Source organism: Ambystoma mexicanum, chromosome 4q (assembly GCF_040938575.1).
Source record: "Ambystoma mexicanum isolate Mex_15411 chromosome 4q, UKY_AmexF1_1, whole genome shotgun sequence".
NCBI lineage: Eukaryota > Metazoa > Chordata > Amphibia > Caudata > Ambystomatidae > Ambystoma > Ambystoma mexicanum.
In genome coordinates, this window is record NC_090928.1 from 529,109,680 (window position 1) to 529,122,410 (window position 12,731).

Below are 12,731 nucleotides of genomic sequence, written 5' to 3' on the forward strand. Positions count from 1 at the left end.
AGAGGCAGAAATAGTCTAAGAAAGTATCAAACACAATTACCAGTCAATATCAGAACGCATTGAAGAATATCAGGAAATAGCCGATTTAACCTGTGTGGAAAAAAGTCTTATTTGTGTTTTCTCCACTTTATTTTATAGTAAGATGATACATACTTTTTCTTTTACAGTGAATACATTAAGGTGTGGTATTGCCCCATTACACATCATCCAGACATGCATTCATATATTGTATGTTAACAATCAAAATATTGCAAATATTGTAGAGACTTTCAATTTCTATTCTTTTGGTCAAAAAGCACTAAAATTTTAGTTGTTTTCGCCCAACGTGGGGCTCGAACCCACGCCCCTGAGATTAAGAGTGTCATGCGCTACCGACTGAGCAAGCCGGGCTCCTTTGGATGCCCATAGTTTTCTTCCCTATCCCTGCACTGCCGGTTTCCACAGATAGGATGTATTTTTTTGGTCAAAAAGCACTACAATTTTAGTTGTTTTCGCTCAACGTGGGGCTCGAACCCACGACCCTGAGATTAAGAGTCTCATGCTCTACCGACTGAGCTAGCCGGGCTCCTTTGGATGCCTATAGTTTTCTTCCCTATCCCTGCACTGCTGCTTTCCACAGATAGGATGCTGTGTAATCATAGGCTCTGGTGGAGTTTGGAAAGAAAATACACATCAGCCAGAGGCAGAAATAGTCTAAGAAAGTATCAAACACAATTACCAGTCAATATCAGAACGCATTGAAGAATATCAGGAAATAGCCGATTTAACCTGTGTGGAAAAAAGTCTTATTTGTGTTTTCTCCACTTTATTTTATAGTAAGATGATACATACTTTTTCTTTTACAGTGAATACATTAAGGTGTGGTATTGCCCCTTTACACATCATCCAGACATGCATTCATATATTGCATGTTAACAATCAAAATATTGCAAATATTGTAAAGAGACTTTCAATTTCTATTTTTTTGGTCAAAAAGCACTAAAATTTTAGTTGTTTTCGCCCAACGTGGGGCTCGAACCCACGACCCTGATATTAAGAGTCTCATGCTCTACCAAATGAGCTAGCCGGGCTCCTTTGGATGCCTATAGTTTTCTTCCCTATCCCTGCACTGCCGTTTTCCACAGATAGGATGCTGTGTAATCATAGGCTCTGGTGGAGTTTGGAAAGAAAATACACATCAGCCAGAGGCAGAAATAGTCTAAGAAAGTATCAAACACAATTACCAGTCAATATCAGAACGCAATGAAGAATATCAGGAAATAGCCGATTAAACCTGTGTGGAAAAAAGTTTTATTTGTGTTTTCTCCACTTTATTTTATAGTAAGATGATACATACTTTTTCTTTTACAGTGAATACATTAAGGTGTGGTATTGCCCCATTACACATCATCCAGACATGCATTCATATATTGCATGTTAACAATCAAAATATTGCAAATATTGTAAAGAGACTTTCAATTTCTATTTTTTTGGTCAAAAAGCACTAAAATTTTAGTTGTTTTCGCCCAACGTGGGGCTCGAACCCACGACCCTGAGATTAAGAGTCTCATGCGCTACCGACTGAGCAAGCCGGGCTCCTTTGGATGCCCATAGTTTTCTTCCCTATCCCTGCACTGCCGGTTTCCACAGATAGGATGTATTTTTTTGGTCAAAATGCACCACAATTTTAGTTGTTTTCGCCCAACGTGGGGCTCGAACCCACAACCCTGAGATTAAGAGTCTCATGCGCTACCGACTGAGCTAGCCGGGCTCCTTTGGATGCCTATAGTTTTCTTCCCTATCCCTGCACTGCCGCTTTCCACAGATAGGATGCTGTGTAATCATAGGCTCTGGTGGAGTTTGGAAAGAAAATACACATCAGCCAGAGGCAGAAATAGTCTAAGAAAGTATCAAACACAATTACCAGTCAATATCAGAACGCATTGAAGAATATCAGGAAATAGCCGATTAAACCTGTGTGGAAAAAAGTCTTATTTGTGTTTTCTCCACTTTATTTTATAGTAAGATGATACATACTTTTTCTTTTACAGTGAATACATTAAGGTGTGGTATTGCCCCATTACACATCATCCAGACATGCATTCATATATTGCATGTTAACAATCAAAATATTGCAAATATTGTAAAGAGACTTTCAATTTCTATTTTTTTGGTCAAAAAGCACGAAAATTTTAGTTGTTTTCGCCATATTGGGGCTCGAACCCACGACCCTGAGATTAAGAGTCTCATGCTCTACCAATTGAGCTAGCCGTGCTCCTTTAGATGCCTATAGTTTTCTTCCCTATCCCTGCACTGCCGTTTTCCACAGATAGGATGCTGTGTAATCATAGGCTCTGGTGGAGTTTGGAAAGAAAATACACATCAGCCAGAGGTAGAAATAGTCTAAGAAAGTATCAAACACAATTACCAGTCAATATCAGAACGCATTGAAGAATATCAGGAAATAGCCGATTAAACCTGTGTGGAAAAAAGTCTTATTTGTGTTTTCTCCACTTTATTTTATAGTAAGATGATACATACTTTTTCTTTTACAGTGAATACATTAAGGTGTGGTATTGACCCATTACACATCATCCAGACATGCATTCATTTATTGTATTTTAACAATCAAAATATTGCAAATATTGTAAAGAGACTTTCAATTTCTGTTTTTTTGGTCAAAAAGCACTAAAATTTTAGTTGTTTTTGCCCAACATGGGGCTCAAACCCACGACGCTGAGATTAAGAGTCTCATGCTCTACCGACTGAGCAAGCCAGGCTCCTTTGGATGCCCATAGTTTTCTTCCCTATCCCTGCACTGCCGGTTTCCACAGATAGGATGTATTTTTTTGGTCAAAAAGCACTAAAATTTTAGTTGTTTTCGCCCAATGTGGGGCTCGAACCCACGACCCTGAGATTAAGAGTCTCATGCTCTACCGACTGAGCTAGCCGGGCTCCTTTGGATGCCTATAGTTTTCTTCCCTATCCCTGCACTGCCGTTTTCCACAGATAGGATGCTGTGTAATCATAGGCTCTGGTGGAGTTTGGAAAGAAAATACACATCAGCCAGAGGCAGAAATAGTCTAAGAAAGTATCAAACACAATTACCAGTCAATATCAGAACGCATTGAAGAATATCAGGAAATAGCCGATTTAACCTGTGTGGAAAAAAGTCTTATTTGTGTTTTCTCCACTTTATTTTATAGTAAGATGATACATACTTTTTCTTTTACAGTGAATACATTAAGGTGTGGTATTGCCCCTTTACACATCATCCAGACATGCATTCATATATTGCATGTTAACAATCAAAATATTGCAAATATTGTAAAGAGACTTTCAATTTCTATTTTTTTGGTCAAAAAGCACTAAAATTTTAGTTGTTTTGGCCCAACGTGGGGCTCGAACCCACGACCCTGAGATTAAGAGTCTCATGCTCTACCAACTGAGCTAGCCGGGCTCCTTTGGATGCCTATAGTTTTCTTCCCTATCCCTGCACTGCCGTTTTCCACAGATAGGATGTATTTTTTTGGTCAAAAAGCACTACAATTTTAGTTGTTTTCGCCCAACGTGGGGCTCGAACCCACGACCCTGAGATTAAGAGTCTCATGCTCTACCGACTGAGCAAGCCAGGCTCCTTTGGATGCCCATAGTTTTCTTCCCTATCCCTGCACTGCCGGTTTCCACAGATAGGATGTATTTTGTTGGTCCAAAAGCACTAAAAGTTTAGTTGTTTTCGCCCAATGTGGGGCTCGAACCCACGACCCTGAGATTAAGAGTCTCATGCTCTACCGACTGAGCTAGCCGGGCTCCTTTGGATGCCTATAGTTTTCTTCCCTATCCCTGCACTGCCGTTTTCCACAGATAGGATGCTGTGTAATCATAGGCTCTGGTGGAGTTTGGAAAGAAAATACACATCAGCCAGAGGCAGAAATAGTCTAAGAAAGTATCAAACACAATTACCAGTCAATATCAGAACGCATTGAAGAATATCAGGAAATAGCCGATTTAACCTGTGTGGAAAAAAGTCTTATTTGTGTTTTCTCCACTTTATTTTATAGTAAGATGATACATACTTTTTCTTTTACAGTGAATACATTAAGGTGTGGTATTGCCCCTTTACACATCATCCAGACATGCATTCATATATTGCATGTTAACAATCAAAATATTGCAAATATTGTAAAGAGACTTTCAATTTCTATTTTTTTGGTCAAAAAGCACTAAAATTTTAGTTGTTTTGGCCCAACGTGGGGCTCGAACCCACGACCCTGAGATTAAGAGTCTCATGCTCTACCAACTGAGCTAGCCGGGCTCCTTTGGATGCCTATAGTTTTCTTCCCTATCCCTGCACTGCCGTTTTCCACAGATAGGATGCTGTGTAATCATAGGCTCTGGTGGAGTTTGGAAAGAAAATACACATCAGCCAGAGGCAGAAATAGTCTAAGAAAGTATCAAACACAATTACCAGTCAATATCAGAACGCAATGAAGAATATCAGGAAATAGCCGATTAAACCTGTGTGGAAAAAAGTTTTATTTGTGTTTTCTCCACTTTATTTTATAGTAAGATGATACATACTTTTTCTTTTACAGTGAATACATTAAGGTGTGGTATTGCCCCATTACACATCATCCAGACATGCATTCATATATTGCATGTTAACAATCAAAATATTGCAAATATTGTAAAGAGACTTTCAATTTCTATTTTTTTGGTCAAAAAGCACTAAAATTTTAGTTGTTTTCGCCCAACGTGGGGCTCGAACCCACGACCCTGAGATTAAGAGTCTCATGCGCTACCGACTGAGCAAGCCGGGCTCCTTTGGATGCCCATAGTTTTCTTCCCTATCCCTGCACTGCCGGTTTCCACAGATAGGATGTATTTTTTTGGTCAAAATGCACTACAATTTTAGTTGTTTTCGCCCAACGTGGGGCTCGAACCCACAACCCTGAGATTAAGAGTCTCATGCTCTACCGACTGAGCTAGCCGGGCTCCTTTGGATGCCTATAGTTTTCTTCCCTATCCCTGCACTGCCGTTTTCCACAGATAGGATGTATTTTTTTGGTCAAAAAGTACTACAATTTTAGTTGTTTTCGCCCAACGTGGGGCTCGAACCCACGACCCTGAGATTAAGAGTCTCATGCTCTACCGACTGAGCTAGCCGGGCTCCTTTGGATGCCTATAGTTTTCTTCCCTATTCCTGCACTGCCGTTTTCCACAGATAGGATGCTGTGTAATCATAGGCTCTGGTGGAGTTTGGAAAGAAAATACACATCAGCCAGAGGCAAAAATAGTCTAAGAAAGTATCAAACACAATTACCAGTCAACATCAGAACGCATTGAAGAATATCAGGAAATAGCCGATTAAACCTGTGTGGAAAAAAGTCTTATTTGTGTTTTCTCCACTTTATTTTATAGTAAGATGATACATACTTTTTCTTTTACAGTGAATACATTAAGGTGTGGTATTGCCCCATTACACATCATCCAGACATGCATTCATATATTGCATGTTAACAATGAAAATATTGCAAATATTGTAAAGAGACTTTCAATTTCTATTTTTTTGGTCAAAAAGCACTACAATTTTAGTTGTTTTCACCCAACGTGGGGCTAGAACCCACGACCCTGAGATTAAGAGTCTCATGCGCTACCGACTGAGCAAGCCGGGCTTCTTTGGATGCCTATAGTTTTCTTCCCTATCCCTGCACTGCCGTTTTCCACAGATAGGATGTATTTTTTTGGTCAAAAAGCACTACAATTTTAGTTGTTTTCGCTCAACGTGGGGCTCGAACCCACAACCCTGAGATTAAGAGTCTCATGCTCTACCGACTGAGCTAGCCGGGCTCCTTTGGATGCCTATAGTTTTCTTCCCTATCCCTGCACTGCCGTTTTCCACAGATAGGATGCTGTGTAATCATAGGCTCTGGTGGAGTTTGGAAAGAAAATACACATCAGCCAGAGGTAGAAATAGTCTAAGAAAGTATCAAACACAATTACCAGTCAATATCAGAACGCATTGAAGAATATCAGGAAATAGCCGATTAAACCTGTGTGGAAAAAAGTCTTATTTGTGTTTTCTCCACTTTATTTTATAGTAAGATGATACATACTTTTTCTTTTACAGTGAATACATTAAGGTGTGGTATTGACCCATTACACATCATCCAGACATGCATTCATATATTGTATTTTAACAATCAAAATATTGCAAATATTGTAAAGAGACTTTCAATTTCTATTTTTTTGGTCAAAAAGCACTAAAATTTTAGTTGTTTTTGCCCAACATGGGGCTCAAACCCACGACGCTGAGATTAAGAGTCTCATGCTCTACCGACTGAGCTAGTCGGGCTCCTTTGGATGCCTATAGTTTTCTTCCCTATCCCTGCACTGCCGTTTTCCACAGATAGGATGCTGTGTAATCAAAGGCTCTGGTGGAGTTTGGAAAGAAAATACACATCAGCCAGAGGCAGAAATAGTCTAAGAAAGTATCAAACACAATTACCAGTCAATATCAGAACGCATTGAAGAATATCAGGATATAGCCGATTAAACCTGTGTGGAAAAAAGTCTTATTTGTGTTTTCTCCACTTTATTTTATAGTAAGATGATACATACTTTTTCTTTTACAGTGAATACATTAAGGTGTGGTATTGCCCCATTACACATCATCCAGACATGCATTCATATATTGCATGTTAACAATGAAAATATTGCAAATATTGTAAAGAGACTTTCAATTTCTATTTTTTTGGTCAAAAAGCACTAAAATTTTAGTTGTTTTCACCCAACGTGGGGCTCGAACCCACGACCCTGAGATTAAGAGTCTCATGCTCTACCGACTGAGCTAGCCGGGCTCCTTTGGCTGCTTATAGTTTTCTTCCCTATCCCTGCAATGCCGTTTTCCACAGATAGGATGTATTTTTTTGGTCAAAAAGCACTACAATTTTAGTTGTTTTCGCTCAACGTGGGGCTCGAACCCACAACCCTGAGATTAAGAGTCTCATGCTCTACCGACTGAGCTAGCCGGGCTCCTTTGGATGCCTATAGTTTTCTTCCCTATCCCTGCACTGCCGCTTTCCACAGATAGGATGCTGTGTAATCATAGGCTCTGGTGGAGTTTGGAAAGAAAATACACATCAGCCAGAGGCAGAAATAGTCTAAGAAAGTATCAAACACAATTACCAGTCAATATCAGAACGCATTGAAGAATATCAGGAAATAGCCGATTAAACCTTTGTGGAAAAAAGTCTTATTTGTGTTTTCTCCACTTTATTTTATAGTAAGATGATACATACTTTTTCTTTTACAGTGAATACATTAAGGTGTGGTATTGCCCCATTACACATCATCCAGACATGCATTCATATATTGCATGTTAACAATCAAAATATTGCAAATATTGTAAAGAGACTTTCAATTTCTATTTTTTTGGTCAAAAAGCACGAAAATTTTAGTTGTTTTTGCCATATTGGGGCTTGAACCCACGACCCTGAGATTAAGAGTCTCATGCTCTACCAATTGAGCTAGCCGGGCTCCTTAGGATGCCTATAGTTTTCTTCCCTATCCCTGCACTGCCGTTTTCCACAGATAGGATGCTGTGTAATCATAGGCTCTGGTGGAGTTTGGAAAGAAAATACACATCAGCCAGAGGTAGAAATAGTCTAAGAAAGTATCAAACACAATTACCAGTCAATATCAGAACGCATTGAAGAATATCAGGAAATAGCCGATTAAACCTGTGTGGAAAAAAGTCTTATTTGTGTTTTCTCCACTTTATTTTATAGTAAGATGATACATACTTTTTCTTTTACAGTGAATACATTAAGGTGTGGTATTGACCCATTACACATCATCCAGACATGCATTCATATATTGTATTTTAACAATCAAAATATTGCAAATATTGTAAAGAGACTTTCAATTTCTATTTTTTTGGTCAAAAAGCACTAAAATTTTAGTTGTTTTTGCCCAACATGGGGCTCAAACCCACGACGCTGAGATTAAGAGTCTCATGCTCTACCGACTGAGCTAGTCGGGCTCCTTTGGATGCCTATAGTTTTCTTCCCTATCCCTGCACTGCCGCTTTCCACAGATAGGATGCTGTGTAATCATAGGCTCTGGTGGAGTTTGGAAAGAAAATACACATCAGCCAGAGGCAGAAATAGTCTAAGAAAGTATCAAACACAATTACCAGTCAATATCAGAACGCATTGAAGAATATCAGGAAATAGCCGATTAAACCTGTGTGGAAAAAAGTCTTATTTGTGTTTTCTCCACTTTATTTTATAGTAAGATGATACATACTTTTTCTTTAACAGTGACTACATTAAGGTGTGGTATTGCCCCATTACACATCATCCAGACATGCATTCATATATTGCATGTTAACAATGAAAATATTGCAAATATTGTAAAGAGACTTTCAATTTCTATTTTTTTGGTCAAAAAGCACTAAAATTTTAGTTGTTTTCACCCAACGTGGGGCTCGAACCCACGACCCTGAGATTAAGAGTCTCATGCGCTACCGACTGAGCAAGCCGGGCTCCTTTGGTTGCCCATAGTTTTCTTCCCTATCCCTGCACTGCCGGTTTCCACAGATAGGATGTATTTTTTTGGTCAAAAAGCACTACAATTTTAGTTGTTTTCGCCCAACGTGGGGCTCGAACCCACGACGCTGAGATTAAGAGTCTCATGCTCTACCGACTGAGCTAGCCGGGCTCCTTTGGATGCCTATAGTTTTCTTCCCTATCCCTGCACTGCCGTTTTCCACAGATAGGATGTATTTTTTTGGTCAAAAAGCACTACAATTTTAGTTGTTTTCGCCCAACGTGGGGTTCGAACCCACGACCCTGAGATTAAGAGTCTCATGCTCTACCGACTGAGCTAGCCGGGCTCCTTTGGATGCCTATAGTTTTCTTCCCTATCCCTGCACTGCCGCTTTCCACAGATAGGATGCTGTGTAATCATAGGCTCTGGTGGAGTTTGGAAAGAAAATACACATCAGCCAGAGGCAGAAATAGTCTAAGAAAGTATCAAACACAATTACCAGTCAATATCAGAACGCATTGAAGAATATCAGGAAATAGCCGATTAAACCTGTGTGGAAAAAAGTCTTATTTGTGTTTTCTCCACTTTATTTTATAGTAAGATGATACATACTTTTTCTTTTACAGTGAATACATTAAGGTGTGGTATTGCCCCTTTACACATCATCCAGACATGCATTCATATATTGCATGTTAACAATCAAAATATTGCAAATATTGTAAAGAGACTTTCAATTTCTATTTTTTTGGTCAAAAAGCACTACAATTTTAGTTGTTTTCGCCCAACGTGAGGCTCGAACCCACGACCCTGAGATTAAGAGTCTCATGCGCTACCGACTGAGCAAGCCGGGCTCCTTTTGATGCCCATAGTTTTCTTCCCTATCCCTGCACTGCCGTTTTCCACAGATACGATGTATTTTTTTGGTCAAAAAGCACTACAATTTTAGTTGTTTTCGCCCAACGTGGGGCTCGAACCCACGACCCTGAGATTTAGAGTCTCATGCTCTACCGACTGAGCTAGCCGGGCTCCTTTGGATGCCTATAGTTTTCTTCCCTATCCCTGCACAGCCGCTTTCCACAGATAGGATGCTGTGTAATCATAGGCTCTGGTGGAGTTTGGAAAGAAAATACACATCAGCCAGAGGCAGAAATAGTCTAAGAAAGTATCAAACACAATTACCAGTCAATATCAGAACGCATTGAAGAATATCAGGAAATAGCCGATTAAACCTGTGTGGAAAAAAGTCTTATTTGTGTTTTCTCCACTTTATTTTATAGTAAGATGATACATACTTTTTCTTTTACAGTGAATACATTAAGGTGTGGTATTGACCCATTACACATCATCCAGAAAAGGCATTCATATATTGCATTTTAACAATCAAAATATTGCAAATATTGTAAAGAGACTTTCAATTTCTATTTTTTTGGTCAAAAAGCACTAAAATTTTAGTTGTTTTCGCCCAACATGGGGCTCGAACCCACGACGCTGAGATTAAGAGTCTCATGCTCTACCGACTGAGCTAGCCGGGCTCATTTGGATGCCTATAGTTTTCTTCCCTATCCCTGCACTGCCGTTTTCCACAGATAGGATGCTGTGTAATCATAGGCTCTGGTGGAGTTTGGAAAGAAAATACACATCAGCCAGAGGCAGAAATAGTCTAAGAAAGTATCAAACACAATTACCAGTCAATATCAGAACGCATTGAAGAATATCAGGATATAGCCGATTAAACCTGTGTGGAAAAAAGTCTTATTTGTGTTTTCTCCACTTTATTTTATAGTAAAATGATACATACTTTTTCTTTTACAGTGAATACATTAAGGTGTGGTATTGCCCCATTACACATCATCCAGACATGCATTCATATATTGCATGTTAACAATGAAAATATTGCAAATATTGTAAAGAGACTTTCAATTTCTATTTTTTTGGTCAAAAAGCACTAAAATTTTAGTTGTTTTCGCCCAACGTGGGGCTCGAACCCACGACCCTGAGATTAAGAGTCTCATGCTCTACCAACTGAGCTAGCCGGGCTCCTTTGGATGCCTATAGTTTTCTTCCCTATCCCTGCACTGCCGTTTTCCACAGATAGGATGCTGTGTAATCATAGGCTCTGGTGGAGTTTGGAAAGAAAATACACATCAGCCAGAGGCAGAAATAGTCTAAGAAAGTATCAAACACAATTACCAGTCAATATCAGAACGCATTGAAGAATATCAGGAAATAGCCGATTAAACCTGTGTGGAAAAAAGTCTTATTTGTGTTTTCTCCACTTTATTTTATAGTAAGATGATACATACTTTTTCTTTTACAGTGAATACATTAAGGTGTGGTATTGCCCCATTACACATCATCCAGACATGCATTCATATATTGCATGTTAACAATGAAAATATTGCAAATATTGTAAAGAGATTTTCAATTTCTATTTTTTTGGTCAAAAAGCACTAAAATTTTAGTTGTTTTCGCCCAACGTTTTCTTCCCTATCCCTGCACTGCCGCTTTACACAGATAGGATGTATTTTTTTGGTCAAAAAGCACTACAAGTTTAGTTGTTTTCGCCCAACGTTGGGCTCGAACCCACGACCCTGAGATTAAGAGTCTCATGCTCTACCAACTGAGCTAGCCGGGCTCCTTTGGATGCCTATAGTTTTCTTCCCTATCCCTGCACTGCCGTTTTCCACAGATAGGATGCTGTGTAATCATAGGCTCTGGTGGAGTTTGGAAAGAAAATACACATCAGCCAGAGGCAGAAATAGTCTAAGAAAGTATCAAACACAATTACCAGTCAATATCAGAACGCATTGAAGAATATCAGGAAATAGCCGATTAAACCTGTGTGGAAAAAAGTCTTATTTGTGTTTTCTCCACTTTATTTTATAGTAAGATGATACATACTTTTTCTTTAACAGTGAATACATTAAGGTGTGGTATTGCCCCATTACACATCATCCAGACATGCATTCATATATTGCATGTTAACAATGAAAATATTGCAAATATTGTAAAGAGACTTTCAATTTCTATTTTTTTGGTCAAAAAGCACTAAAATTTTAGTTGTTTTCGCCCAACGTGGGGCTCGAACCCACGACCCTGAGATTAAGAGTCTCATGCGCTACCGACTGAGCAAGCCGGGCTCCTTTGGTTGCCCATAGTTTTCTTCCCTATCCCTGCACTGCCGGTTTCCACAGATAGGATGTATTTTTTTGGTCAAAAAGCACTACAATTTTAGTTGTTTTCGCCCAACGTGGGGCTCGAACCCACGACGCTGAGATTAAGAGTCTCATGCTCTACCGACTGAGCTAGCCGGGCTCCTTTGGATGCCTATAGTTTTCTTCCCTATCCCTGCACTGCCGTTTTCCACAGATAGGATGTATTTTTTTGGTCAAAAAGCACTACAATTTTAGTTGTTTTCGCCCAACGTGGGGTTCGAACCCACGACCCTGAGATTAAGAGTCTCATGCTCTACCGACTGAGCTAGCCGGGCTCCTTTGGATGCCTATAGTTTTCTTCCCTATCCCTGCACTGCCGCTTTCCACAGATAGGATGCTGTGTAATCATAGGCTCTGGTGGAGTTTGGAAAGAAAATACACATCAGCCAGAGGCAGAAATAGTCTAAGAAAGTATCAAACACAATTACCAGTCAATATCAGAACGCATTGAAGAATATCAGGAAATAGCCGATTAAACCTGTGTGGAAAAAAGTCTTATTTGTGTTTTCTCCACTTTATTTTATAGTAAGATGATACATACTTTTTCTTTTACAGTGAATACATTAAGGTGTGGTATTGCCCCTTTACACATCATCCAGACATGCATTCATATATTGCATGTTAACAATCAAAATATTGCAAATATTGTAAAGAGACTTTCAATTTCTATTTTTTTGGTCAAAAAGCACTACAATTTTAGTTGTTTTCGCCCAACGTGAGGCTCGAACCCACGACCCTGAGATTAAGAGTCTCATGCGCTACCGACTGAGCAAGCCGGGCTACTTTTGATGCCCATAGTTTTCTTCCCTATCCCTGCACTGCCGTTTTCCACAGATACGATGTATTTTTTTGGTCAAAAAGCACAACAATTTTAGTTGTTTTCGCCCAACGTGGGGCTCGAACCCACGACCCTGAGATTTAGAGTCTCATGCTCTACCGACTGAGCTAGCCGGGCTCCTTTGGATGCCTATAGTTTTCTTCCCT

At 39.5% G+C, this 12,731-nt stretch overlaps 3 non-coding genes across 3 annotated transcripts; all 3 read right to left on the reverse strand.

Annotated features, from left to right (window-relative positions):
- Positions 1–8,805: 8,805 nt before the first annotated feature.
- Positions 8,806–8,878, reverse strand: TRNAK-CUU (transfer RNA lysine (anticodon CUU)). The gene has a single exon. It is a non-coding gene; the product is annotated as a tRNA-Lys (tRNA).
- A 1,618-nt stretch (positions 8,879–10,496) lies between these two features.
- Positions 10,497–10,569, reverse strand: TRNAK-CUU (transfer RNA lysine (anticodon CUU)). The gene has a single exon. It is a non-coding gene; the product is annotated as a tRNA-Lys (tRNA).
- Positions 10,570–11,949: 1,380 nt separating this feature from the next.
- TRNAK-CUU (transfer RNA lysine (anticodon CUU)) lies at positions 11,950–12,022 on the reverse strand. Its single transcript has one exon. It is a non-coding gene; the product is annotated as a tRNA-Lys (tRNA).
- Positions 12,023–12,731: the final 709 nt, after the last annotated feature.